The 26,182-nt window shown below is 43.0% G+C and overlaps 1 protein-coding gene across 2 annotated transcripts in view; it reads right to left on the bottom strand.

Moving 5' to 3' along the window:
- PDGFRB (platelet derived growth factor receptor beta) overlaps positions 1-19,022 on the bottom strand; it is a 207,980-nt gene extending 188,958 nt beyond the window's left edge. For both annotated transcript variants that reach the window (XM_073621081.1, XM_073621080.1), the window contains exon 1: positions 18,083-19,022. The gene's annotated coding sequence lies outside the window, so the exon portion shown is untranslated. The remainder of the gene's footprint in view (positions 1-18,082) is intronic.
- Between the last annotated feature and the right edge of the window lie 7,160 nt (positions 19,023-26,182).

Raw genomic sequence — 26,182 nt, forward strand, 5'->3', positions numbered from 1 at the left:
GGACAATCGCTCTGATATTCTCATTGCGTATACAAGGCTTTAGGCTACAAAAAAGCTATGTTGTACCCATACAACTTGCATAATCCAAGCAAAACTCATTATTGGGCAGCGAGGAAACAACGCAATGGAAACAGATGAGTCGTTTCTTTGCCTTCTAGCGATCTTCAATCGTCACCAGAAATAAGTTGCTAGGGTGAAAAGGTGTAAAGGTACAAAAAAGTAATGTGAATGACCCCCTCCAAACAAACCTTGATTGTAATGGTTGTTTAGTGACAGAAGGAGTAGGTGGGTCTCTGACAGAGCGCCTGCGGTTGTACTTGTACAAATTGTATAATGCACACAGAAAACAATACTTCCATCTTTCTTCCCATTACATTTTTCTCCCCAAGATGTACCCATAAACAGCAAACTCCCTCTTTAAGTGTGGGATTAGGGGTGGGAACAGTTTACGGGAAATCATGGAAGCACTTTGTCGCTCTCGGATGGTATTTAGTGCTTGCACAGGTGTCCTTTTCACCCCGAACACAAGTGACCATTCCAGATAGCAAAGGGAGCTGAGACAACAGTTGCCGGGATACAACCAGTCCAATTTATGAAACAAACAAACCCACATTTAACAGTAATAGGCTTTCGGTGCTATTTAAAAAAAACTATTTGCAGGCCTTTGTCAGCACTGATTGACGTCATTTTCCCAGGCTGTGAGGCACGCTGTTTGTCATTGTCACTTCTGAGCTTGAAAAGATTAACGTCTAAAAGTGGCAAACTGACTATCTCTAGTACTGTAACCTATCCAAATTGTTAGTCCTTGTTCTGTATACAGGATACTGCTTACAGTACTAATATTCTTAGATATTTATTTATTATAGATATTTATATAGAACCATCAATTTATGCAAACTGTTCACTGTTTTGCAGGGTTACTCCAGTCAGGATGTGGAAGAAGTTCTTTATACAAGCATAGATTAACTTAACCACTTCAATACTGGGCACTTACACCCCCTTCCTGCCCAAGCCAATTTTCAGCTTTCAGTGCTGTCGCTTTTTAATTGACAATTGCGCGGTCATGCTACACTGTGCCCAAACAGAATTTTTATCATTTTGTTCCCACAAATAGAGCTTTCTTTTGGTGGTATTTGATCACCTCTGCGTTCTTTATTTTTTGCTAAACAAATTAAAAAAGACTGGAAATTTTGAAAAAAAAAGTTTTTCTTTTGTTTCTGTTATAAAATTTTGTAAATAAGTAAGTTTTCTCCTTTACTGATGGGCACTGATAAGGCGGCACTGATGAGGTGGCACTGATGGGGGGCACTGACAATGGGCACTGGTAAGTGGCACTGATATGCAGCACTGATGGGCATTGATAGGCAGCACTGATGGACACTCATGGGTGGCACTGATAGGCGACACTGATGGGCACTGAAAGGCTGCACTGATGGGCACTTATAGGGAGCACTGATAGGCGGCACTGCTGGGCCCTGATACGTGGCACTGATGGGCACTCACTGATGGCACTGGCACTGGAGGGCATTGGGGATGGGCACTGATTGGCAGCTGCCTGGGCACTGATTGGCATTTCCCTGGTGGTCTAGGTTGGCATACCTGGTGGTCCAATGTGGTGGCCATCCCTGGTGGTCCTGGCGGCATCCTGGTGGTCCTGGGCAGGCATCTGAGGAGGATAAACAATCAGCACAGACCCCCCCCCTGTTAGGAGAGCAGCCAATCGGCTCTCCTCTATTCGCGTCTGTCAGACGCGAGTGAGGAAAAGCCGATCAACGACTCTTACTGTTTACATAGTGATCAGCCGTGATTGGAAATGTCTAATCACGTGGTAAAGAGCCTCCATCAGAGGCTCTTTACCAAGATCAGTGTAGCAGTGTGTCAGACTGACACACCGCACTACCGATCGCCGCGATGAGCGCCCCCACAGGCGTGTGGCGGGTGTTATTCTGCGGGATGTCATCTGACGCCCATTCAGGATAACTGAACCACCGCCTGGCCATCATTCTGCTATAGGCCGGGTGGGAAGTGGTTAAAGAGGAACTGCAGTCTGCTCACATAATTTGGAATAAAAACATCTTTGCCATTCTGAAGCTTCCCTCCAACCACTTTGCATATTATTTTATATATACTGTAATTCTGTACTTGCCAGAATGCTGCAGAAATCTTCCTCCACTGAGTCTGGCTGCATCCATTTTAACTGTGGGCAGCTGAAGCTGCTCTCTGTTCATTTCCTGGATTTACAAAGACACACGGGGGAACACCTCCAGCTCTGCAGCCCCCATTGGCCCTCTTATGACTCACCTCCCTCCCTTCCTGGCAAACTCTCATGAGCATGAGAGAGAGAGCTGTGCATGATGTCATAAGCCTAGGCTAATGACCAGACAATATATATACAAAAGTAATCCTGCGCTGCTCATAAAAAGGGAAAAAGCGGCTAACACAACCAACAAAGTATAAGTATAGGAAACAACAAAACAGTGTAGCGCTAAAAACCTAATCACACATAGGTGGGTAGGTATATAATGGAAAGGATCACCTATCAAGAGACCCATTCAAGGCTGAAAAAAACGGCTATATATGTTTAGGATATAACCATAAACAACAGTGTTTCAGTCCTAGAGGTGAACAATATGTGTAGATCCAATATCCCAAAAAGAGGAAACAAGCTTGCTACCACCGAGGGAGATGGAGGCTTACCAGATGTGGTGGACCTAGCGGGGCATACGCCCAACTAGGTCGGACAAGGCTTAGGTGGTAGAAAAGCAGTGGATGTCTGTGGTATTGCAGGCTGCCCGATTCCTCCAACTGGTGTCCAGATCCTAGAAGATGTGTGGAATTCAAGGGATGTGGATGGTTCTGAGTCCTAGGAGGGAGGGGGTGGGGTGTTCCTTGTGTGGTTCCCTCAAACCGATCATTCATTGGGTGTAAGTGGAGAGGAAAGGAAAAAAGGGCCACATAGTGTAAATCCGCATCAAAATGTATTAAAAAATATAAATATAGGAAATACACTCACGTATAAATCCACAAGATATTGCAGCGCTGAGAAAAAGTGGCGACAATGGGGTCCTGCCCGACGCGTTTCGTCCTAAAAAGGCGCCTTTTTAGGACGAAACGCGTCGGGCAGGACCCCATTGTCGCCACTTTTTCTCAGCGCTGCAATATCTTGTGGATTTATACGTGAGTGTATTTCCTATATTTATATTTTTTAATAAATTTTGATGCGGATTTACACTATGTGGCCCTTTTTTCCTTTCCTCTCCACTTACACCCAATGAATGATCGGTTTGAGGGAACCACACAAGGAACACCCCACCCCCTCCCTCCTAGGACTCAGAACCATCCACATCCCTTGAATTCCACACATCTTCTAGGATCTGGACACCAGTTGGAGGAATCGGGCAGCCTGCAATACCACAGACATCCACTGCTTTTCTACCACCTAAGCCTTGTCCGACCTAGTTGGGCATATGCCCCGCTAGGTCCACCACATCTGGTAAGCCTCCATCTCCCTCGGTGGTAGCAAGCTTGTTTCCTCTTTTTGGGATATTGGATCTACACATATTGTTCACCTCTAGGACTGAAACACTGTTGTTTATTGTTATATCCTAAACATATATAGCCAGTTTTTTCAGCCTTGAATGGGTCTCTTGATAGGTGATCCTTTCCATTATATACCTACCCACCTATGTGTGATTAGGTTTTTAGCGCTACACTGTTTTGTTGTTTCCTATAATGACCAGACAAGAAACAGGAAGTGGGCTGTATAATGTATTTACTGGAAGAAAAAAAATGTTTTACTATTCAAAGTTAAAACAACAAGGGCAGAAGATTTAATAGATGGAAAGATGAAAAAATGACTGAAGTTCAGTTTAAAGTGGTTGTAAAGTCAGAAGGTTTTATAGCTTAATGCATTCTATGCATTAAGCTAAAAAGCCTTCTGTGTGCAGCAGCCCCCCTAATACTTACCTGAGCCCATCTCAATCCAGCGATGTTGCAGGAGTGTCTCGGCTGCCCGAGACTCTCCCCCCTCATTGGCAGAGGCGGCAGCGTGGCGCCATCGGCTCCCGCTGCTGTCAATCAAATTTAGTGAATCAATGAGGAGAGAGAGGGGGCAGGGCTGGGCCGCGGCTCTGTGTCTGAATGGACACAGGGAGCTGCGGTTCGGCTCAGGTGCCCCCATAGCAAGCTGCTTGCTGTGGGGGCGCTCAACAGGAGGGAGGGGACAGGAGCGCCTGCGAAGGACCCGAGAAGAAGAAGATTGGGACTGCTCTGTGCAAAACCATTGCACAGAGAAGGTAAGTATGACATGTTTGTTATTTTTAAACAAAAATAAGAGACTTTACTATCACTTTACTCACTCTATTCACTCTATTCAGATATACATTAAAGGCACAGTGGGATTAAACTCCCTTGGCTAATTTTTACCTATAGTTAAGCTTATACTAAAGCTTTCCTATAGGTACAGTAAATACCTCCTAAACATGCACTAAGCATGCACCATTTAGGAGATATTTACTTTAGAAGCAGTCGGTGACATCACCAGAACATGTGCTCTGAAGAAACGGCATAGAGTGATGTCATCATGGCTTGCCCATTCACACGAATCCTGGAAGGAGACCAGGTGAAGACAGAAGTGCCTACAGTGGTGACAGCGTGCCGCTGGACGGCTTCATTTTCAGGTAAGTCTCTCATAATGTGCTAGTACATACCTCCCAACTTTTTGAGATGGGAATGAGGGACACCTATTAGTAAATGTATGTAGGCCTTGGACACACACCCTGCCACTTAAAGGAGAATTATACAAAAAAAAAAAAAAAAGGTAAACCCACAGGTGCTTTTTTTTAGCCATTACAATTCCTTTTGACTGGCTTTTGACATTTATAAATGCAGCAATTTAGAAATTGGATGAAAGGGTTGGAACTGTAAATCACATTTTGAAAGATAAAAATATACATTGTATATACAGCTATATAAATCAGACCAAAATGAGGGACAAATGAGGAGGAACGAGGGACAGAGGGACTTTGTTCCAAATCAGGGACAGTCCCTCAAAATCAGGTACAGTTGGGAGGTATGCTAGTATACTAGAACATTATGACTTAAACTACCTGGGTCCCCTTTTTTTTTTCTTTAGTTCCTGTGGTTTACTACCGCTTTAATGCAGCTCTGTGTTCATTTTTTATCAAGTTTGTGAATTTGATTTGGTATCAGTCCACTGTATAGTAGAGCTCAGACTAGGAAAAGGTGAAGCAGCACTGCTGTGTACAGCTGTCCATAGACATAAATGGCTGTAAGAGGGTAAATGCCGATGTTCACATACTCCTGTGTATAATGTACAGACATATTCCCCAAATGGAGGTTAAAAAAAAATCTAAAAAGTAAGCAATACCTGTAAAAAAAGACAGGCCATAGAGTACGTACCTTTCCTTCTGCCTGCACTTCCAAACACATGCTGAGAACTCTTCTGAAGTCCAAAGAGAAACAAACATTCAATCCTCTGGGTTCTTGCAGCTCTCACTGGTTTCCCCCTCTGATCTCTACTCATTACAGAACATAGTACTGATAAGGAGGTCTCCAGGAGGAACCAGTGAGAGTTGCAGGGGACCCAGGAGATGTTGGTTACCCATCATTAAAAAAAAAAAAGTATTTTAAATATTTTTCTTAGAAATGTGTGTGAAGGAGTTCAACATAACATAAGTAATCCTATAATTTTTTTTAACTGTTGTTTCTATGTATAGCTTGTAATTATATATGTAAAGAGTGGCAGCCATTAGCTCATTACATGTTCAGTCTTTGCTTCCTTCTACGCAGTGGTTGTATTTTGATGACAATTTCACTTCACCATTTTCCTGTTTGAGAGCAATAGAGCTTCATCACAAGTGGCATAAAATACCCACCATGCTCCTGGTGAGCAGAAGCCATGTGATCGTTTGCCTAGGCTTTCGTTCACATGAGGGAGTGTTTTTATACACATTAATTAACGTGATTTGAGTTTCATATTGATTTAAGTGAAGTGTAAATTTTAATAGCAGTTCCACTTTAGGGGCCAGTGTACACGGACATTTATGGAGTGTTTATGAAGCATACAGTATAATTCACAAAGGATGTTGAATGCAGTGTTTGAATTGGATTTTATAAAATGGTGTGTATACTCCCCTCAGCCAGATCTCAAACTGACCTTTAAGGCTCCATTCACATTGGCGCATCTACAAAGTCGCACTATTTCCTAGGGCTGGTTTGGACCATGACTTTTACCCAACTTTACATTCTCTAGACCAAAGTCGCATCAAAAGTCACACTAAAGTAGTGCAGGCACCTTTTCAAAGATACAACTTTAAGTTGTACCAATTTGAACAGGCACCATTGAAAAGAATGGGCTGTGACTTGTTATGCAACTTTGATGTCCAAAGTCCTATGACAAGTCACACAAGCGTGAATGGAGCCTAACTGATATCAAAAGCCTGTGTACACAAACCCTAAAGTACAAATCCAGCCAAAACTGTGTCCATTTTAATTGACTTCTTCTCACCTCCTCTTCCAGTGACAGTTGTCCACAATAGGATTTGCTCTTGCATTATCTGTATTACTGGAACAAGAAAGAAGACTAAAGCTGGCCCTACACAGATCGAAATTCAGATCGAAGTCCATGCATCAATTGACTTCAGTACAACCAGCCTGTTGGGTTTTGCACCCAATCACATCAATCAGCATTATATTCTGCTGGTGAGGAAGGCTCCCTGCTCTTCTTGCTAGCAGAACACAATAGTGCGATGGTAAGTATTACCCATCAACACTGACTGTGTTGATGGGGAAACCAAGCAATTTTCTTTCCTTCACCCTGTGGTTAAAGGAAAGAAAATTGCATAATGTCTGGCCTACCTAAATTAGCATGAAAAAGAGAAGCTAGACACAGATTTTAGTCAGCGGAAAACAGCCATTAATTGAGCCAGATGGCTTGGTTTTGCCAGCTCTTTCATAAAACAGAGAGCTGGTAAGAGGTAGGGGTCACCCTGGGTGGAAAAATCCCCACTTAAAACAACCAATAAGAGCACCAAAACAAAGTCCTAGGGATCCAAAGACTTTTAATTATTCCACAAAAAAGCAACAGGCTTCCAACATGTTTCAGGGGCCAAAAATTCCCCTTCATCGGAGCTTGAACAATGTATCGAAAAGTTTCATGGACTCAAGCTCCTGAACAATCAAAACTGTGGCAGGAGAGATACAGAAATACAGCCATTGAGTGTTATGTGCCAGTTTCTGAAACAAAACTAGAATTTGATGCCTGTTTTAATTTTTTTTTTGTGGAATCAGCAAATGGCTTAGGATTTCTTAAGCCGTGTACACACGAGTGGAATGTCCGTCAGAAAAAGTCAAACGGAAGCTTTTCATCGTCTATTCCGATCGTGTGTATGCCTCATCAGACTTTTTTTTTCAAAAATTCTGGCGGACCTAGAAATAGAACATGTTCTAAATATTTCCGGCGGAACCAATTCCTATCGGGAAAACCACTCACCTGTATGCTGTTCCGACGGACCAAAATCAGCGCATGCCCTGAAGCAAGTACGCTACGGAAGCTATTGGCTACTTGCTATTGAACTTCCTTTTTCTAGTCCTGTCCTACGTGCTGTACGTCACCGCGTTCTGGACGGTCAGACATTGGTTCGACTGTGTGTAGGCAAGACCGCTTGAATGGAATTCCGTTTGAGTTCCGTCGGAGAAACCTTCGGAGTTTATTCCGACGGCAAATCCGGTCGTGTGTACGCGGCATAAGACTTTGTTTGGCTGCCTTATTGGTTGTATTACATGAGCAATGTAAATCTCCCAGAGTTTGGAATTGTGAGAAGCTTTTTCTGAATATATAAAAAGTTTATAGATGATATAGGCAGGCCCTCAAAGTATATGTTTGTGGTTGAATCTAAAAGACATTGAACAGAGATTGCATAGGCTGATTGGGAAGTGTGTGGCCAGTTTAAAGTGGATGTAAACCCAATTCATGAAATTTGAGCTGGGCACATTTATCTGCAGTGTTTTCTTATCTCTCTTCAAAGCCCTAAGTCCCATGGCTTTCTCCTGCTCAGTTCTTCTGTTATCAGCATGTTAACTTCTGACAAGTTCTCCAACACAGGAGATAAAACCAGGCTGAAATTTGTGTCATGGAAGGTTGCTATAACTAGATTAGCACAGAGCTAAACTGTTCATGAAACAGCTCTGCAAGTCTCTGTCTCTACCTATGAGGAGAGGGGGTGTGTGCCTTTCCTCCAGTCAGCTGTCTTGGCTGTGTGCCCAGACTTCACACTCAGTGCTGAACAGGAAGAGAAAATATGTAACAAGATCTGCACTTTTTAAAGAATATTTTTAAAGAAAGCTGAAGACAGCAGATATACATGTAAAACTTACGTAGGGAGATTTGTTTAACCACTTGCCGACCGCCGCACGACGATGTACGTCGGCACAATGACACGGGCAGGCATAAGGACTTATATATAAGTCCTTGCCTGCCCGTGGGCGGGGGGTCCAATCGGACCTAGTTAGGGAGATAAGTATTTAGGTTCGCCGTCAGCGTTTTATAGCATCAGGGACCCCCATATACTACCTAATAAAGGTTTTAACCCCTTGACTTCCCCCTAGTTAACCCTTTCACCAGTGATCACCGTATAACTGTTAAGGGTGACGCTGGTTAGTTCATTTATTTTTTATAGTGTCAGGGCACCCGCCGTTTTTTACTGAATAAAGGTTTAGCCCCCTGATCGCCCGGCGGTGATATAAGTTAGGTTTTAGGGTCAGATAGGGTCTGCGTTGCCCCAGGCAGCGTCAGGTTAGTGCCAGCACCGCTAACACCCACGCACGCAGCATACACCTCTCTTAGTGGTATAGTATCTGAACGGATCAATATCTGATCCGATCAGATCTATACTACCATCCCCAGCAGTTTAGGGTTCCCAAAAACGCAGTGTTAGCGGGATCAGCCCAGATACCTGCTAGCACCTGCGTTTTGCCCCTCCGCCCGGCCCAGCCCAGCCCACCCAGGTGCAGTATCGATCGATCACTGTCACTTACAAAACACTAAACGCATAAATGCAGCGTTCGCAGAGTCAGGCCTGATCCCTGCGATCCCTAACAGTTTTTTTGGTAGCGTTTTGGTGAACTGGCAAGCACCAGCTCCAGGCAGCGTCAGGTTAGTGCCAGTAGTGCTAACACCCACGCACGCACCGTACACCTCCCTTAGTGGTATAGTATCTGAATGGATCAATATCTGATCCAATCAGATCTATACTAGCGTCCCCAGCAGTTTAGGGTTCCCAAAAATGCAGTGTTAGCGGGATCAGCCCAGATACCTGCTAGCACCTGTGCTTTGCCCCCCGCCCAGCCCAGCCCAGCCCACCCAAGTGCAGTATCGATCGATCATTGTCACTTACAAAACACTAAATGCATAACTGCAGTGTTCGCAGAGTCAGGCCTGATCCCTGCGATCGCTAACAGTTTTTTTGGTAGCGTTTTGGTGAAGTGGCAAGCACCAGCGGCCTAGTACACCCCGGTCGTAGTCAAACCAGCACTGCAGTAACACTTGGTGACGTGGCGAGTCCCATAAGTGCAGTTCAAGCTGGTGAGGTGGCAAGCACAAGTAGTGTCCCGTTGCCACCAAGAAGAAGACAAACACAGGCCCGTCGTGCCCATAATGCCCTTCCTGCTGCATTCGCCAATCCTAATTGGGAACCCACCACTTCTGCAACACCCGTACTTCCCCCATTCACATCCCCAACCAAATGCAGTCGGCTGCATGAGAGGCATTTTCTTTATGTCCTCCCGAGTACCCCTACCCAACGAACCCCCCCAAAAAAGATGTTGTGTCTGCAGCAAGCGCGGATATAGGCGTGACACCCACTATTATTGTCCCTTCTGTCCTGACAATCCTGATCTTTGCATTGATGAATGTTTTGAATGCTACCATACACTAGTTGAGTATTAGCGTAGGGTACAGCATTGCACAGACTAGGCACACTTTCACAGGGTCTCCCAAGATGCCATCGCATTTTGAGAGACCCGAACCTGGAACCGGTTACAGTTACAAAAGTTACAGTTATAAAAAAAAGTGTAAAATAAAAACCACAAAAAAAATATATAGAATAAAAAAAAAAAAAATAGTTGTCGTTTTATTGTTCTCTCTCTCTCTATTCTTTCTCTCTCTTGTTCTGCTCTTTTTTACTGTATTCTATTCTGCAATGTTTTATTGTTATTATGTTTTATCATGTTTGCTTTTCAGGTATGCAATTTTTTTATACTTTACTGTTTACTGTGTTTTATTGTTAACTATTTTTTTGTCTTCAGGTATGCCATTCAGCTGCAGTGCGGATTTATTTATCTTGACAGCAACAGCGTTTGCTCCCACGATATATAAAGCCGTGACAAGGTGATATATGCCGAAGCATGGGGGCAGCAGGGGCGGAGGAGCGATTTGCTCCTACCTTTTGCGGGAGGATGCCCCCATGCTTCGGCATATATAAACGGTGCATGTATGCCCATCATTAGAAGTGGGTGGATGAAGGGAGGTATTCTAATGGTGGGTATACCCACTGATCAATCTCTTTTTTTCATTCAGCCCACAGGCTAGAGCAAGATTACAATATATGCCCAACAAGGACCAGCAACGTACTGGTATGTTGCTGGACTTTGAGTGGTTATACCAGAATGATGCCTGCAGGTTTAGGTATCATCTTGTTATCATTCTTTTCAGCCAGCGGTCGGCTTTCATGTAAAAGCAATCCTAGTGGCTAATTAGCCTCTAGACTGCTTTTACAAGCAGTGGGAGGGAATGCCCCCCACTGTCTTCCATGTTTTTCTCTGGCTCTCCTGTCCCAACAGGGAACCTGAGAATGCAGCCGGTGATTCAGTCAGCTGACCATAGAGCTGATCAGAGACCAGAGTGGCTCCAAACATCTCTATGGCCTAAGAAACCGGAAGCTACGAGCATTTCATGACTTAAATTTCGCCGGATGTAAATAGCACCATTGGGAAATTGGGAAAGCATTTTATCACACCGATCTTGGTATGGTCAGATGCTTTGAGGGCAGAGGAGAGATCTAGGGTCTAATAGACCCCAATTTTTTCAAAAAAGAGTACCTGTCGCTACCTATTGCTATCATAGGCGATTTACATTCCCTGAGATAACAATAAAAATGATAAAAAAAAAAAAAAGAAAGGAACAGTTTAAAAATAAGATAAAAAAGCAAAAAAATAATAAAGAAAAAAAAAAAAGAGCACCCCTGCCCCCCCCTGCTCTTGCGCAAAGGTGAACGCAAGCGTCGGTCTGGCGTCAAATGTAAACAGCAATTGCACCATGCATGTGAGGTATCACCGCAAAGGTCAGATCGAGGGCAGTAATTTTAGCAGTAGACCTCCTCTGTAAATATAAAGTGGTAACCTGTAAAGGCTTTTAAAGGCTTTTAAAAATGTATTTAGTTTGTCGCCACTGCACGTTTGTGCGCAATTTTAAAGCATGTCATGTTTGGCATCCATGTACTCGGCCTAAGATCATCTTTTTTATTTCATCAAACATTTGGGCAATATAGTGTGTTTTAGTGCATTCAAATTTTAAAAAGTGTGTTTTTTCCCCAAAAAATGTGTTTGAAAAATCGCTGCGCAAATACTGTGTGAAAAAAAAAAAAATGAAACACCCACCATTTTAATCTGTAGGGCATTTGCTTTAAAAAATATATAATGTTTGGGGGTTCAAAGTAATTTTCTTGCAAAAAAAAATAATTTTTTCATGTAAACAAAAAGTGTCAGAAAGGGCTTTGTCTTCAAGTGGTTAGAAGAGTGGGTGATGTGTGACATAAGCTTCTAAATATTGTGCATAAAATGCCAGGACAGTTCAAAAACCCCCCAAATGACCCCATTTTGGAAAGTAGACACCCCAAGCTATTTTCTGAGAGGCATGTCGAGTCCATGGAATATTTTATATTGTGACACAAGTTGCGGGAAAAAGACAAATTTTTTTTTTTTTTGCACAAAGTTGTCACTAAATGATATATTGCTCAAACATGCCATGGGAATATGTGACATTACACCCCAAAATAATTCTGTTGCTTCTCCTGAGTATAGGGGTACCACATGTGTGAGACTTTTTGGGAGCCTAGCCGCGTACGGGAGCCTGAAAACCAAGCACCGCCTTCAGGCTTTCTAAGGGCGTAAATTTTTTATTTCACTCTTCACTGCCTATCACAGTTTCGGAGGCCATGGAAAGCCCAGGTGGCACAAACCCCCCCAAATGACCCTATTTTGGAAAGTAGACACCCCAAGCTATTTGCTGAGAGGTATAGTGAGTATTTTGCAGACCTCACTTTTTGTCACAAAGTTTTGAAAATTGAAAAAAGAAAAAAAAATGTTTTTCTTGTCTTTCTTCATTTTCAAAAACAAATGAGAGCTGCAAAATACTCAGCATGCCACTCAGCAAATAGCTTGGGGTGTCTACTTTCCAAAATGGGGTCATTTGGGGGGATTTTATGCCATCTGGGCATTTTATGGCCTTCAAAACTGTGATAGGTAGTGAGGAGTAAAATCAAAAATTTACGCCCTTAGAAATCCTGAAGGCGGTGATTGAATTTTGGGGCCCCGTACGCAGCTAGGCTCCAAAAAAGTCCCTCACATGTGGTATCCCCATACTCAGGAAAAGCAGCTGAATGTATTTTGGGGTGCAATTCCACATATGCCCATGGCCTGTGTGAGCAATATATCATTTAGTGACAACTTTTTGTAATTTTTTTTTTTTTTGTCATTATTCAATAACTTGGGACAAAAAAATAATATTCAGTGGGCTCAACATGCCTCTCAGCAATTTCCTTGGGGTGTCTACTTTCCAAAATGGGGTCATTTGGGGGGGGGGTTGTATTGCCCTGCCATTTTAGTACCTCAAGAAATGACATAGGCAGTCATAAACTAAAAGCTGTGTAAATGCCAGAAAATGTACCCTAGTTTGTAGACGCTATAACTTTTGCGCAAACCAATAAATATACACTTATTGACATTTTTTTTTACCAAAGACATGTGGCCGAATACATTTTGGCCTAAATGTATGGCTAAAATTGAGTTTATTTGATTTTTATAACAAAAAGTAGAAAATAAAATTTTCGCTCTTTTTCCGTTTATAGCGCAAAAAAGGTGATCAAATACCATCAAAAGAAAGCTCTATTTGTGGGAAGAAAAGAACGCAAATTTCGTTTGGGTACAGCATTGCATGACCGTGCAATTAGCAGTTAAAGCGACACAGTGCCAAATTGTAAAAAGTTCTCTGGTCAGGAAGGGGGTAAATCCTTCCGGGGCTGAAGTGGTTAATCTCTGTGTATCATCGAAGGCTTTTCATTATACTGGGTATATGTGAGGGTTTACATCCAGTTTAAAGTGGTTGTAAACCCTTACACACCACTTTTACCTACAGGTAAGCCTATAATAAGGCTTACCTGTAGGTACTGGAAATATCTCCTAAACCTGCACTGTTTAGGAGACATTTACCATATATGCTTGCGCCGACATGATCGGCGCATGCACACTAAAAAAGGGCACGATCGTGCCATTTCTATAGGGCCCATGCCGTGACCATCGTTTCATGCGCAGGAGTGACGTCACGTGACTCGGGGCCGTCACAGAGCCAGAGTCCACGGCCCTGGAAGGAAGAGGGATGAAGATGGATGCGGCCACCAGTGGGGACATCACGGACATCGCAGGCTTCGTTTGCAGTGTATGCGATGTATACTAGCCCATTATGCTTTTACTTTGCAGGGGAAAAAAAGAGGAAGTAAAACCCATCAGCGTTTACTTTCTCTTTAAGACAGCGATCACCATACTCCTGAGCAATATTTTGTCTGAACAATCTTCCATACAAAATAAACAAATGTCATGAACGGTACTTATCTCATCTACAATATATACATCAGATAAGATAATATCCTAAAATAATCTTATAGGTTGAGTGTATTGTATATGATAAGTTATATTAAAGTGGAACTAAAAAGTGAAGATTTGCTATGTTATAGATAACATCTAGTTGTACCTCTATAGTGACACTTGTAGCCTTTGTCTTGAGTTTCTCTTTAAAAAGTATCAGACAGTGTGCACTTCCTGGTATGTAAGTGTGCCTAGGCACTTCTGTGTACACTGCCTTATACAGTAGTTGTATATCTGCAGAGTGAGTTCTAAGGCACTGCTGCTTCTGACTGCTAGTCTCAGATGATCTGGAGTGAGATTTAGTGATGCCACTTCTATTCTGCTCATTGTTCCCCTTGTTGGAGGCTTTGACATGAGCATACCTCCCAACATTTTGAGATGGGAAAGAGGGACACCTACTAGCAAACGTATGTAGGCATAGGACACGCTTCCTGGCTGACACACCCCCTTAAAGGAGAATTAACCAAAAAAAAAAGTTAATTAAATCCACAAGGGCTTTCTTTTTACCACTACTATTCCTTTATATTGGCTTTTAAAATTTACAAATGTGGCAATTTAGAAATTGGATGAAAGGTTTAGCACTGGGAAACACTTTCTGAAAGATAAAAAGTGCATTTTATATACAACTATATGGATCAGACCAAAATGAGGGGGGAAGAGGGACAGAGGGACATTGCTCCAAATCAGAGACAGTCCCTCCAAATCAGGGACAGTTGGGAGCTATGCATGCGGAAGCAAAGTCCTGCCTCAACCAAGATGGCCGCCTCCACACAGAGACACAGGGTAAAACAAGGCATGATAAGTTAGTAATAGGGAAAAAATCAACTTCAAGTAGACTATATGTGATACAGATGACTAGTCCTTTGCTGTCTGGCTGCCGTTTCTCTTTAAGATACGAAAAAACAATATGTCAGTCTGACAAAATAACAGCAGAAACATGGCAGTCATACAGACTGATTTTTGCGTTGATTTTTGTCCAGTTTCTTCAGATCACTATCTTAATTATAGAGGTGGAGTTATCCGTCAATATCAATTTCATAAGACATCAGCTGGCCTTTTTAAATAGAACTCCTTCTGCCTAGAGTTGTAAACATTCCACTCCGTTCTCTCCCCTAGTGGGCTATCAGTTTGCCTCTTCAGACATTCAGGCATTTGAAAAAAAAAATAAAAAATACATCTACAATTGCCAGAAAGTTGTGAAATATAATAACACGTCTTTACATACAATCCAAATCTTACAAACAAACCATCATACTAATCTGGAGCCTGGCCATTTCAGCTTGCCTTAAAGCAGGGGTCTCAAAAACTAGCGGCCCTCCAGCTGTTGCGAAACTACAAGTCCCATCATGCCTCTGCCTGTGGGAGTCATGCTTGTAACTGCCAGCCTTGCAATGCCTCATGGGACTTGTAGTTTCGCAACAGCTGGAGGGCCGCCAGTTCGAGACCCCTGCCCTAAAGTATATGTTGACCCTAACAATAAACATCTCTTATTTAATCCCTTTTGGTCTGCTAAATATACCATTGAAAGTGTTTTGCTATCTATTTAACATATGAAAAAAAATACCCATTGATCCTGCCAGAAATCTTACAACCGGTCTTGTAAAATGATAACTTCCTGTGCTGCACTCTTATTTGTTAGCATTGTTCCTAGCTCTGGACTGCAGAAGAGTTCCCCCCTATGGTGTAGATAAGAGGAGATATTCTGTAGTCCTATACACACATAGAAAACTATATGCCCTAGTGGTGACCTGCAGTTATCCAGATCAGAAAAAAAAAGATCACTGCACACAATGTCAGCTATGCCCTAAATGTAGTTTTTCAGATGCAAGTAATGTAAGCCATGTATGTACATGGATTTGAATTGGTATTAACCTTTTGCAATCCACTGTACAGCAGAGCTTAGACTGGAAGAGGGAAAAGCAGCACATGGTGCAAATAAGCTCATGTGCTAATGAGGAACATGCTGATAGGAGGAGAGTGCAGGATGACAGAGATGAACTCATCGGTCTGCTTCTTCTCCTTTTACTATTCAGTCACAGGCTGGCAAAAAGACAAGAACTGCATCACAAAAACAATCAAGTCTCCTGCCCCACAAGACATGGATGTGTTGTGCTGCAGAGCTATGTAAATCTAATAACTGGATGGACAGGAATACAAAATATGTTGCAGACAAAACAGCTGTCATTTAAACTAAGCATTGGGGGTAATTTACTAAAGGTAAATCCACTTTGCACTACAAGTGCAAACTAGATGTGCAAAGTGCACTTGAAATTGCACTGAAAGTGGACTTGGAAGTGCAGTCACTGTAGATCCGAGAGTGACAAGCAAGGAAGATAAAAAACAGCATTTTAGCTTGCACGTGATTGGATGATAAAATCAGCAGAGCTTCCACTCATTTCAGATCTACCCCTCAGATCTACATCGACTGCACTTCCACGTGCACTTTCAGTGCAATTTCAAGTGCACTTTGTACTTGTAGTTTGAACTTGTAGTGCAAAGTGGATTTGCCTTTTGTAAATAACCCCCAATGTATCTGATTGGCTGATGAGCGATAGCTTCATTTTGTCTCTGATTCTCCAAGTTCCACTAAGTCAGGCCATACATGATTCATTTTCTTTTGTTCAGCCAGCGAGTTGATCAAAAGAAAATGAATTGATTTCCCCCTTTCACACACTTGATGTGGATTGGGGAATCCCTCCTGCAGAGCTATTGTATCCTGACAGCAGGGGGGCTTCCCGCCGTCAGAATACCCTCATCAGCACCACTGGTTATAGTCAGCAGCACTGACCGAGCAGAAGTTTTCCAACAAGCTGGCTGTACAGAAGTCAATCGAGAGATCGACTTCTATCCAACCAGCCTGCCTATAGATTAATCGAAATTTGGCAGGTCCCTGCTGAACGGGTTGAATTTCGATCCATCTATGGCTGTCTTAAAGCAGAAGTAAACCCTGGGGACCCCCCCCCTTGAAAAAAAACCTGCTAGATAATGGCATAATGTGCTAGTATACATCGCAGAACGAAGCCCCCCGCAGCGGCGCCAGTCACCGGTGAGGGGGCTGACATGCTCCCCGGGGTTTCTTCCGGGTTCACGGGCTCTGGCGCTGTGAGTGGCCGGAGGCGCGATGACGTCACTCCCGCGCATGCACGTGGGAGCCCTCGATTTCAGCAAGAAGCTCTAAAGTTCCGGCACGATATGCCGAAACCTTCAGAGCGCATGCACAGCTGACGTCAGCGGCTGCATGAAGGATGAATATCTCCTACAGTAAATGGTGCACATTTAGGAGATATTCATTTTACGTACAGGTAAGCCTTATTATAGGCTTACCTGTAGGTTAAAATTACAAAGCGGGGCAGACATCCGCTTTAAGACCATTGCAGTTAAAAAGCAGAACGCTGTCAGTTCTATTCTGCGCTGTTCTGCATATTATTATTATTATTTACTATTATTATTATTATTATTTATTTATTTAGTATTTGTTATTATTATCACAGGTATTCATTTTTACTTAGGGCCAATTCACACTGACTTGCGCTAAAATGTATGGGAAAATGCATGTACATGTAATGCGCACTGACGTCGGTTGGCATACCTTTTGATGTCCGTTGACATGCAGTGGCAGCGTTATGGTATAAATAGGACACATTAGAAATGATTGTTTTTCAGATGTCCTTCCGTTGATCAGCATTTACCAGCTGCGCTAAAACACAAATCAACACACTGGTGTGAATTGGCCCTTATATGTATTATTTACTACATTTATTTACTATTATTAAATCTTAGCATTATTTTTATAGGTATTTATAAAGTGCTGTCAATTTAAACAGTGCCTTACATACTGGACGTTCACATCCGTCCCTGCTCTCAAGGAGCTTACAATCGAAGGTCCCTGTCTCTCATGCATACATACACATACATACTGGAGCCAATTTAGGCAGAAAGCAATTAAGCATGTTTTTGGATTGTAGGAGGAAACCAGAGTACCTGGAGAAAACCCACACAAGCACAGGGAGAACATGCAAACTCCTTGCATAGTTAACTTTCCATTTCATTTTCATTATGTCAGTGCTAGCCGTGCCAAGTTATGTGCGTTGTGTCAAACAACAGCGTTCAGAGACGTATGCTACAGTCTCACAGGATGACTTACCTTGATGGCTTTTCTTTAGATCCCTTTGTGGGACATTGACAAGCGCCTTCCTGTCTCTTCCTTGTCTTGTCTGACTTTCTCCGCTGAGGTTTAGGAATGAATTTCTTCACAGGCTGGAATGTTTCACAAACTTTTCCACTGGATTGAACAGAGAGCGAGATCCAGGAAGAGGCAGAGAAAGGAAAAAAGTGGATCACTTTGCCAGGATGGTAACAGAGAAGGTCTTGCGGAAGGGTTGAAGAGCATACCAAAGCAGCATCTTAGAGTTTAGATGCTTTTTTTTCACTTTTTGTTTTGGTCCAGAATTAAAAATGAACTCAAACAGCAAAAAAAAAAAAAAAAAAAAAGAAAAGTTTTTTGTCTTCCTTAAAAGTTACCGTGCCGTGATTTGTCGGCAGCTGAAAATGATTGGAAAATCTAAAGAAGCTGACAAAGAAAACAGTTGTGCCTCCTCAGCTGTACTGTGACTCTTCAGCTCTTCTCCAGCCCTGTTCGTATTCCTGCTTTTTTTTTTTTTTTTTGGTGCTGTCCCTCCCCACCCCTTGCTCTCCCCTCTGTGTGAGTGTGACTGAATCTGTTTTCAATTCTCCCTGATTTTTCCCTGTCTTTTTTTTCTTCATTTTTTGTCTCAGGATATGAGGAGATGTTTATAAAATCCATGAGTGCTGCCAGCTGCTGACTCATGGTTTCATTAGAGGCAGTTAGTATTATTACTGATGATACCAGCTGACCCGTGGTGGCTATTGTGTTCTCTAGTTGGACTTGACGGTCTTTTTTCGACCTCACCTACTATGTAGTTAGGGCTCAGTCGACTTTAAGCTAACATTTCAGTTTTGGGTAGATGCTAAAAAGGTAAACTGGATGTTTCTTAAAGTTTGGGTACAAACCAAGTGTTTCTTTTTTAAGTTATGGACAGTGCGGGAAAGGGGTAGAACCCTTGTCAGATCGATATTACTGTAGACAAATCCATACAGTGCCCAACTCCAAACACCACTGTGTTGGAGTGCTCGGCTAATGATGTTTCCATATTATATTTCAGACCTCTATCTGTCACCTTGAGGAAGGGGTCCAGCGAGTCCCTGAAACGTTGGTGGAGGATTTGTTTTCACCCTTCTAGTTTTTTGACCTCAACAATATTTTGAGGTCTAGGATGGAGTGTTGGCTTTTTCTATTTCATTAGGTTTTTATTACTGTCTGCACCCCTGCTGGGTAGATTCACTCCCGTTACCTCTCTTGGTGACCATTATGACCAAAGTTAGCCATGCACGGTTCAAATTTCGACCGGTTCAGCAGGAACTGGCCGAGATGTAAACCGTTAATGGGCAGGCTTAATGTACCAAGTTGAGGCTGGGTTCCATCGCCGCATGCAGCTCCCAGCAGGGGTCCAGTGCGTCCTGGTTCACCGTTTCAGGTCTGATTTCAGCCTGAATTTTTGGCTGAATTCGGACCTAAAACTGACCAAAAGACACACAGGGCCCCTGTGCACATTCGCACCGGAGCTGCAGCGGAGATATGTTAACTGGCTCCATAGAGCGCTGGTCAAAATCAAAAATGTGAAGGGGCGGCATCCAATTCGCAACAGTGTGAACCCAGCCTCATCGATCGATCAATTTGGGTACAACCAGCCTGCCAGATTCACTTCCAATTATCGCAAGCAGCTGCTATAGCCACTAGCAATAATCACTGAGGAGGGAACTGCTTCCCTCACCCGCCCCCACCCCCCCCTGCCGGGAGAAGACAATTGCTGATTTCCCTGCCTCCTCCATACCCGTGGTTGCAGGAAAAAAATTTGCACCTTGTTTGGCTGGCCCAAGACAGAAAGCGATAGAAAATCCAAAAGTTTACAGTTGTTACCAGCAACTTCCTGTTGCACCTCTGGGAAAGGAACTTAAAGTGAATGTAAACCCATTAGTCTAATCTTTGAATAGAAGCATTTGATAACTGTGCATAGATATTAGTGCCGAACCCTACCCAAATACCTTTTTTAGAACTTATAATACAATTAGAACTAATACGACGCTATACAAGAACCTATAATAATAATAATACAGCAGTCACATGACTTTTTCTTATTTGTCCGTGCCTCCTTGTCCAATATTGAAGGTGGCAGTCACTTGGGGCCACAAGAATCTGATTTGTGCTTTTACGGTCATGTGTTGGCATATGTTTACTAAAAACCTGGACTGCGCTAATGCACAATGCTGGAGCCACCCCACAGGGTGCCTTCAGGAAGAGAAAATATCAAATAATGGACTTCATATAGGGTAGGAACTGAAGCATGCACAGTGAGGTGTAACGCAAAAGATGGAAAAACAGATGAAATAGCATTGCCACACTTAATAGGGAAGGAGGGAGACATATCAAGATCAAACAGGTACTATATTTACCAAATAAAAGATAAAACATTACTTGGTTTACTAATACTTTAGAGTATGTAAACCCAACATTTCATATTCCTTATATGTGCCTGCTGTACCATGTACTTGACCTCTGGTGTTCCTGCCAGTCCCTCTGCTTTCCTATTAAAAACTGACCACACTAGGCAGGAGAACAAACTGTGGTCAGTTCTCTTGCTGTACTGGGAACTAAGCCTGCTCTCCTCCAATGATCGGCATTGTCCTGACACGCACCCACTGCACTGCCTTTCACTGGGAAGCTCAGTGTCCTGCTGATCCCCCCCCCCCCAGCTCTTATTTAGCTGAAAACTGAGGGAATGTGATCACTTATAAAAGAAGGTTATCGTTTATAATCACTTTAAGGAGATCTCCCTAATAGACCACAAGCAACAAGAATTAAGTCTACAGAGGTTTCCCCCTTCCCTATACCTATACTTTAGGTATGTACACAAGCGGGTGTTTGCTTCTGAACGTCTCTCTTCCCTCATGCAAGCTGATGTTAAAGTGGAGGGCCACCCTGAAAAAAAAAATTCCACCAAAAATCCTAAAAAAATAAAAAAAAAAAACATTTGGAAAAAAAACTTACCTAAACCCTTGTTGCTAGGCAGTCTTCCTAATCTGCCTCTTCCTATTCCGCGGCGTGTTCTGCTCCTCGGTGAGCGACCCCGTTGTCTTCTGGGAACTGTGTGTGTTCCCAGAACACCACGGGGCCATTCACAGATCGCCGCGCCGCTCGCACGTGCACAGTAGGAAACTGGCAGTGAAGCCGCAAGGCTCCATTGCCTGTTTCCCTTACCTAGGATGGCGGTGCCGGGACCCGATAGCCGAGGGACGGGTCGGCCTCGGGCAGCCTACATCACGGGCACCCAGGACAGGTAAGTCTACTTATTTAAAGTCGGCAGCCACGGTGTTTGTAGCTGTTGACTTTAAAAATTTTTTTTAGCTGGCCGGAATCCCGCTTTAAAGTAAAAGCAGCTCAGAGTAACTCAGAAGCAAGTTTGTGAGCTATTTAAAAGACAAACTATTTAGAGAGAACATTTTCACTTAAAATTCCCGAAGGTCTTGTGTAGACCTCTGTTTGTATCTGAAGTGTTTTTTTCTCTGCACCAGTGTTAATTTCATCGATGAAAATTTTTTTGTCAACAAAATGAACACTATTTTAGTCCACTAAAATACGACTAAAACTAAAATGGCATCTTAGTTAAAAGATTACGAATAAAACGAAATAGAAATGTAACATCCAAATTGATACCGTACTGCCACATAAGAATAAGTAGGGGCATCTACTAAGCTGCTGAAAGAGAAACAAATTAGGAAAAGGGCTTTTCTTATTTTTGTTTCTAAATATTTAATGTTGGTAATATATGCAGGTAACATGTACAATGTCATTACAGCCTAAAGAGTTTACGTCTTTTTTTTTTACTTTCTCTCGTACCTTTTTTGAAAGTATTAAGAGTACTTCCGATCCAGCCGGGCTGAGGACGTCACATCCTCTTCTGTGGCGAGGACCCCGTTGTCTTCTGGGACATGTGTGTGTCCCAGAAGACAAGCTGGCCATTCACAAAGCGCCGCGCTAATTGCGCATGCGCAGTCGGAAACCATCAGTGAAGCCGCAAGGCTCGACTGCCAGTTTCCCTTGCGGGCTCCTTGGACAGGTAAGTGTCCTTATTAAAAGTCAGCAGCTAGTGTTTGCAGCTGCTGACTTTTAAAAAAATAATAATTTTTCGGCTGGAACACCGCTTTAATACCATAAATATTAATGTGTTATTAGATTTTTACTCCAGGAATATATAATGAGTTTGGAAATTCTAGAGAAATGCTTAAATGGGAATACAAAGTGTGGCGTTGAGAAAGAAAAGGGGGGTAAGTGTAAGAAAGGATTGCAGGTGTATAAACTACAGTTATCTACATAAGAGACACTATAATAAAAAACATATAAAAAATATATGGAGCATATATCAAACAACAAAACATATTACCAAGCAAGCAAAAGTATTTTGGCCGTTTGTATCATGCGTCTGAAGGACGCATCCAAAGGGACATGTGATGGCACAGGTGATAATACAAATGCAAACAAATGTGTGTACGAGAGGCTATCAAGATAAACACAATACAATAGCTGTTGATCAAACCTATAAAGGGATGACCCAGAGGTCGATCTTAAATAATTATAATACTGACACAGGGGTCAAGCCAAAAAAATATATAAGTCCCAGAAGTGAGGTTAACATGGACGGTGTATCTGAGGGAAGAAACTCAAAACGGTCTCTGGGATGAGAGTTTCCGATGGTGGACGAACGCCTTCACCTTCAGACGGGGGAGAAGTAAAGGAAGAGGTACCCTTACCAGAAAAGTTGGACCCAGCTCACCATACGGTTATGGGTCATTGGGGCATGTAAATGGAGGCTTGGAGCCAAACTTCGGAGAAGGAGTCTGTGGTGATGACTCTGGTAGCCAGGTGAGCATCAATGGCGTAAATCCCGGAAATGAGTGGTAGTCCTCCGCGCCAGTCTCTGACTAACAGACCGACAACTTCTCATCCAACTTAGACATGTGGTTTTAAAATCATATGAAGGAAAGAAAAAATCTCCACATGGTGTAAATCCGAATGATAGAATTTATTGGCAATGAAGATAAAAACGGATATCCAAGGAAAAATAAACATAAAAACAATAATTGAATAAAAATTGAATAAAAGAAGAGCGCAGTAAATGGTGGCCAGGGCCGGCGTATTTACCCTACGCGTTTTGTCTTAAAAGACTTCAACTGGGGTATACGCCAGCTCTCCACCTACTGCGCTTATATAGGGATATAGAAAGACTAAATTGCAAACCTGTGTGGCCGGCCGGAATTGGAATTTCCTAATTGGTGCAACGTCGCATTTGCGATTTCGGGCTGCGATTTCCATTGACATCTGTGCAGAAACCCGCACAGATGTTTCTGAAATTGGGATTGACATACAGGAATTAAATCGTGTGGGAATGATTTCATTCCCGCACTTATTGTGAACCTGGGCTAATGTTGCTAGATCCTGAGTTCCGTGCATGTGTTTCCTACCTTCGGGTAACATATCCCAGAACGGATAAATCTGGCAGCAATGCTATTTTGTCTGCGCCCAGGGTCGGCACCACCGCTAGGCAAACTAGGCAGCTGCCTAGGGCTCACTGCCACAACAGCTGCTGTAGAAGGACAGAGCCCGCACAGCACATGTACATGCTTCCACCTCGCTGCAGCCACATAAACAGGAAGAATATCCTCGTCCTCATTGCTGCCATTCACAGTTAAGCCTGATTGACCAATCAAAGGTGATGAATGTCAGTATTAGGTGGGCCATGGTTACCTTTCACCCCTGAAGAGCCGTGCGGCATGGATGGCCGGGCTCGGCACTCATAGTGTCTTCTTCCCCCATGGAGGAGCGAGTGAGCAGGGTCCATTGTGCCAGGTCTGGCCTTCTGGTCATGGAGCCGGGATGCAGTGTGGTTGCACTGTGCCGGTCACTGGAGGACTTGTATGGTGGCAGTGCAGACTCCAGCTAAGGTGACCCAGGTGATGTGTGTCCCCTCCCCTTCTACTTCCCAGGTGCATGGATCAGGAGGCTGTGTGTGAGCAACCAGAGCCAGCTGTGCTGGAGCTGTCAGTGTCAGGTCAGCAGATCAGAGCTCTTCTGTCCTTCCTGCTGGTAATTTCAACCTCCGGGTCACACCAAGGATTACTTCTACACCACCTCCACCATAGGGGGTCACCTGACACCACCACCACCATCATTGGGGGTCACCTGACATCACCACCACCATTAGGGGTCACCTGACACCATCATCACTATAGGAGGTCTCCTGACAATACCTCCACCCAATAGAGATGAGACATGGCAGCAGAGGAGTTTTACACTATGCATGGCCGTTTATTCCTTACATATATGTCTGGGAGTGGCCTTTCCTATTGACTTCTGCTGTGCATTGGGAGTCTGTTCGGACTATGATCACATACCATCTATCTGATAAAGCTGGACATGGTTGAGGCATTACCTCACATATGCTTGTTTGACTGCTTGTTTGACTCAATACACACCAGTATATGAGTCCACATCTTCTGGTAAGCATGACCATTTTACTTTACGTTGGTGGACCGCACATTAAGGGAGAAGTTTTTACATTTTACTGTGCTCTCACATGAATGTCTTCACTTTCACTTCAAGGATTTCAAGTTCATGGTGGACTATTTCTTTTTGAACGTTTAAGCATTCATGAACTTTGAGTGTTATTGGTTATAGCACGGTTTTTCATCACTCAATTTTGTTTTATTTTTTGTCGATTGACTTTACATTTTGGAATTTTATATGTATTATACCAGCTTATTGACTCAATTGCTATATTGATTTATTTCAAAACTTGTATGTTGCACTTTATTATTCTTTCACATTTATGCACTGGGAGGTTACCTAACAATACCTCGACCATAGGGGGTCACCTGACACCACCTCGACCATAGGGGGTCACCTGACACCACCTCGACCATAGGGGGTAACCTAACACCACCTCCACCATAGGGGGTCACCTGACACCACCATCACCATAGGGGGTCCAGGCACCGTGATTGGTAGGCCCAAAGGAGGAAGTAGTTGGAATGCAGTGTGGCTTTATTTTTTATTTTTTTGGGGGGGGGGGGGGGTGCAAGTAGCTGGTCTTGCCTAGGTTGCAAAATGGCCTAGCACTGGCCCTGCCTGCATCCATGTTCTCAACAATGCCTGCCTGCCCAATCTTCTCTTGGGCCACACTGTAAATCCTATACATTAATTTACTCAATATTTGCTTTGGGCTAGCAACATCCCTTAGCCCCCATGTGTCAAGGTTTGATCTTGGGATAGGTTCCTCCTGCAACCCATCCAAATTTCACCATTTTGGCTATCATCTTTATAAACAATGTCCCTTTAGGAATAAAAAAAGTACAATCTCCTGAAAAGCTGACCAGCTGTAATATGATTGTCCACTATGGATAATACTAATCTTTTTAATATATTGTGTTTCCTTGTGACCATTTAAAAGAGAGAAATAAGAAGTAAGAGGCTTTCCGCTCCCTGACATGTCATCTATAGATTAAATGCCAGCCGAGTATTCAGAGGACAAGTTCCACAATTATGCAGCTTTATTTGTCAGAAACAGAGGGCCATTGTTAACCAGCAATGTGTTATGTACAGTATAGTTCACTGATCACAATGCTGATTCAGAGACACTTTGTTCTGACTGCTGGGTGGCACACTGGGTAATTTGTCTTAGCTTGTTACAGTAATCTCTTATTTCAAACCTTGAATACATGACATAACCTCAATAACCGAGAAAGTGTCCAAAAACAGGGCACTATTGTTTGTAGGAAATAATAGCAGAAAACCTCACTATGAGCACACTTTGCCCACGAGCAGATTACTGATGGCTCAAACAGGACTGAAAATAGTGGGCACGTGCCACATGACTGGTATGCATCTGTCATGTTATTTGAGTGCACACTAAATAAAGAACGTGGCAAGAATGGAGATCTAGAATGCATGGACATAACTACAATCATTGCTGACCATACAGCTGCTACTGTCCCTGGTAGTAGATGGAGGTCAGTGCAGCACGAATGCCAAGTGATGTAGCAGGGTATTCATACTGACAGTTGGCGTGTACAGGACATATGAACTGATGGGTGTAAATGGCTTTACTGCAGG

This window comes from Aquarana catesbeiana, linkage group LG03 (genome assembly GCF_042186555.1).
Source record: "Aquarana catesbeiana isolate 2022-GZ linkage group LG03, ASM4218655v1, whole genome shotgun sequence".
Taxonomy (NCBI): Eukaryota; Metazoa; Chordata; class Amphibia; order Anura; family Ranidae; genus Aquarana; species Aquarana catesbeiana.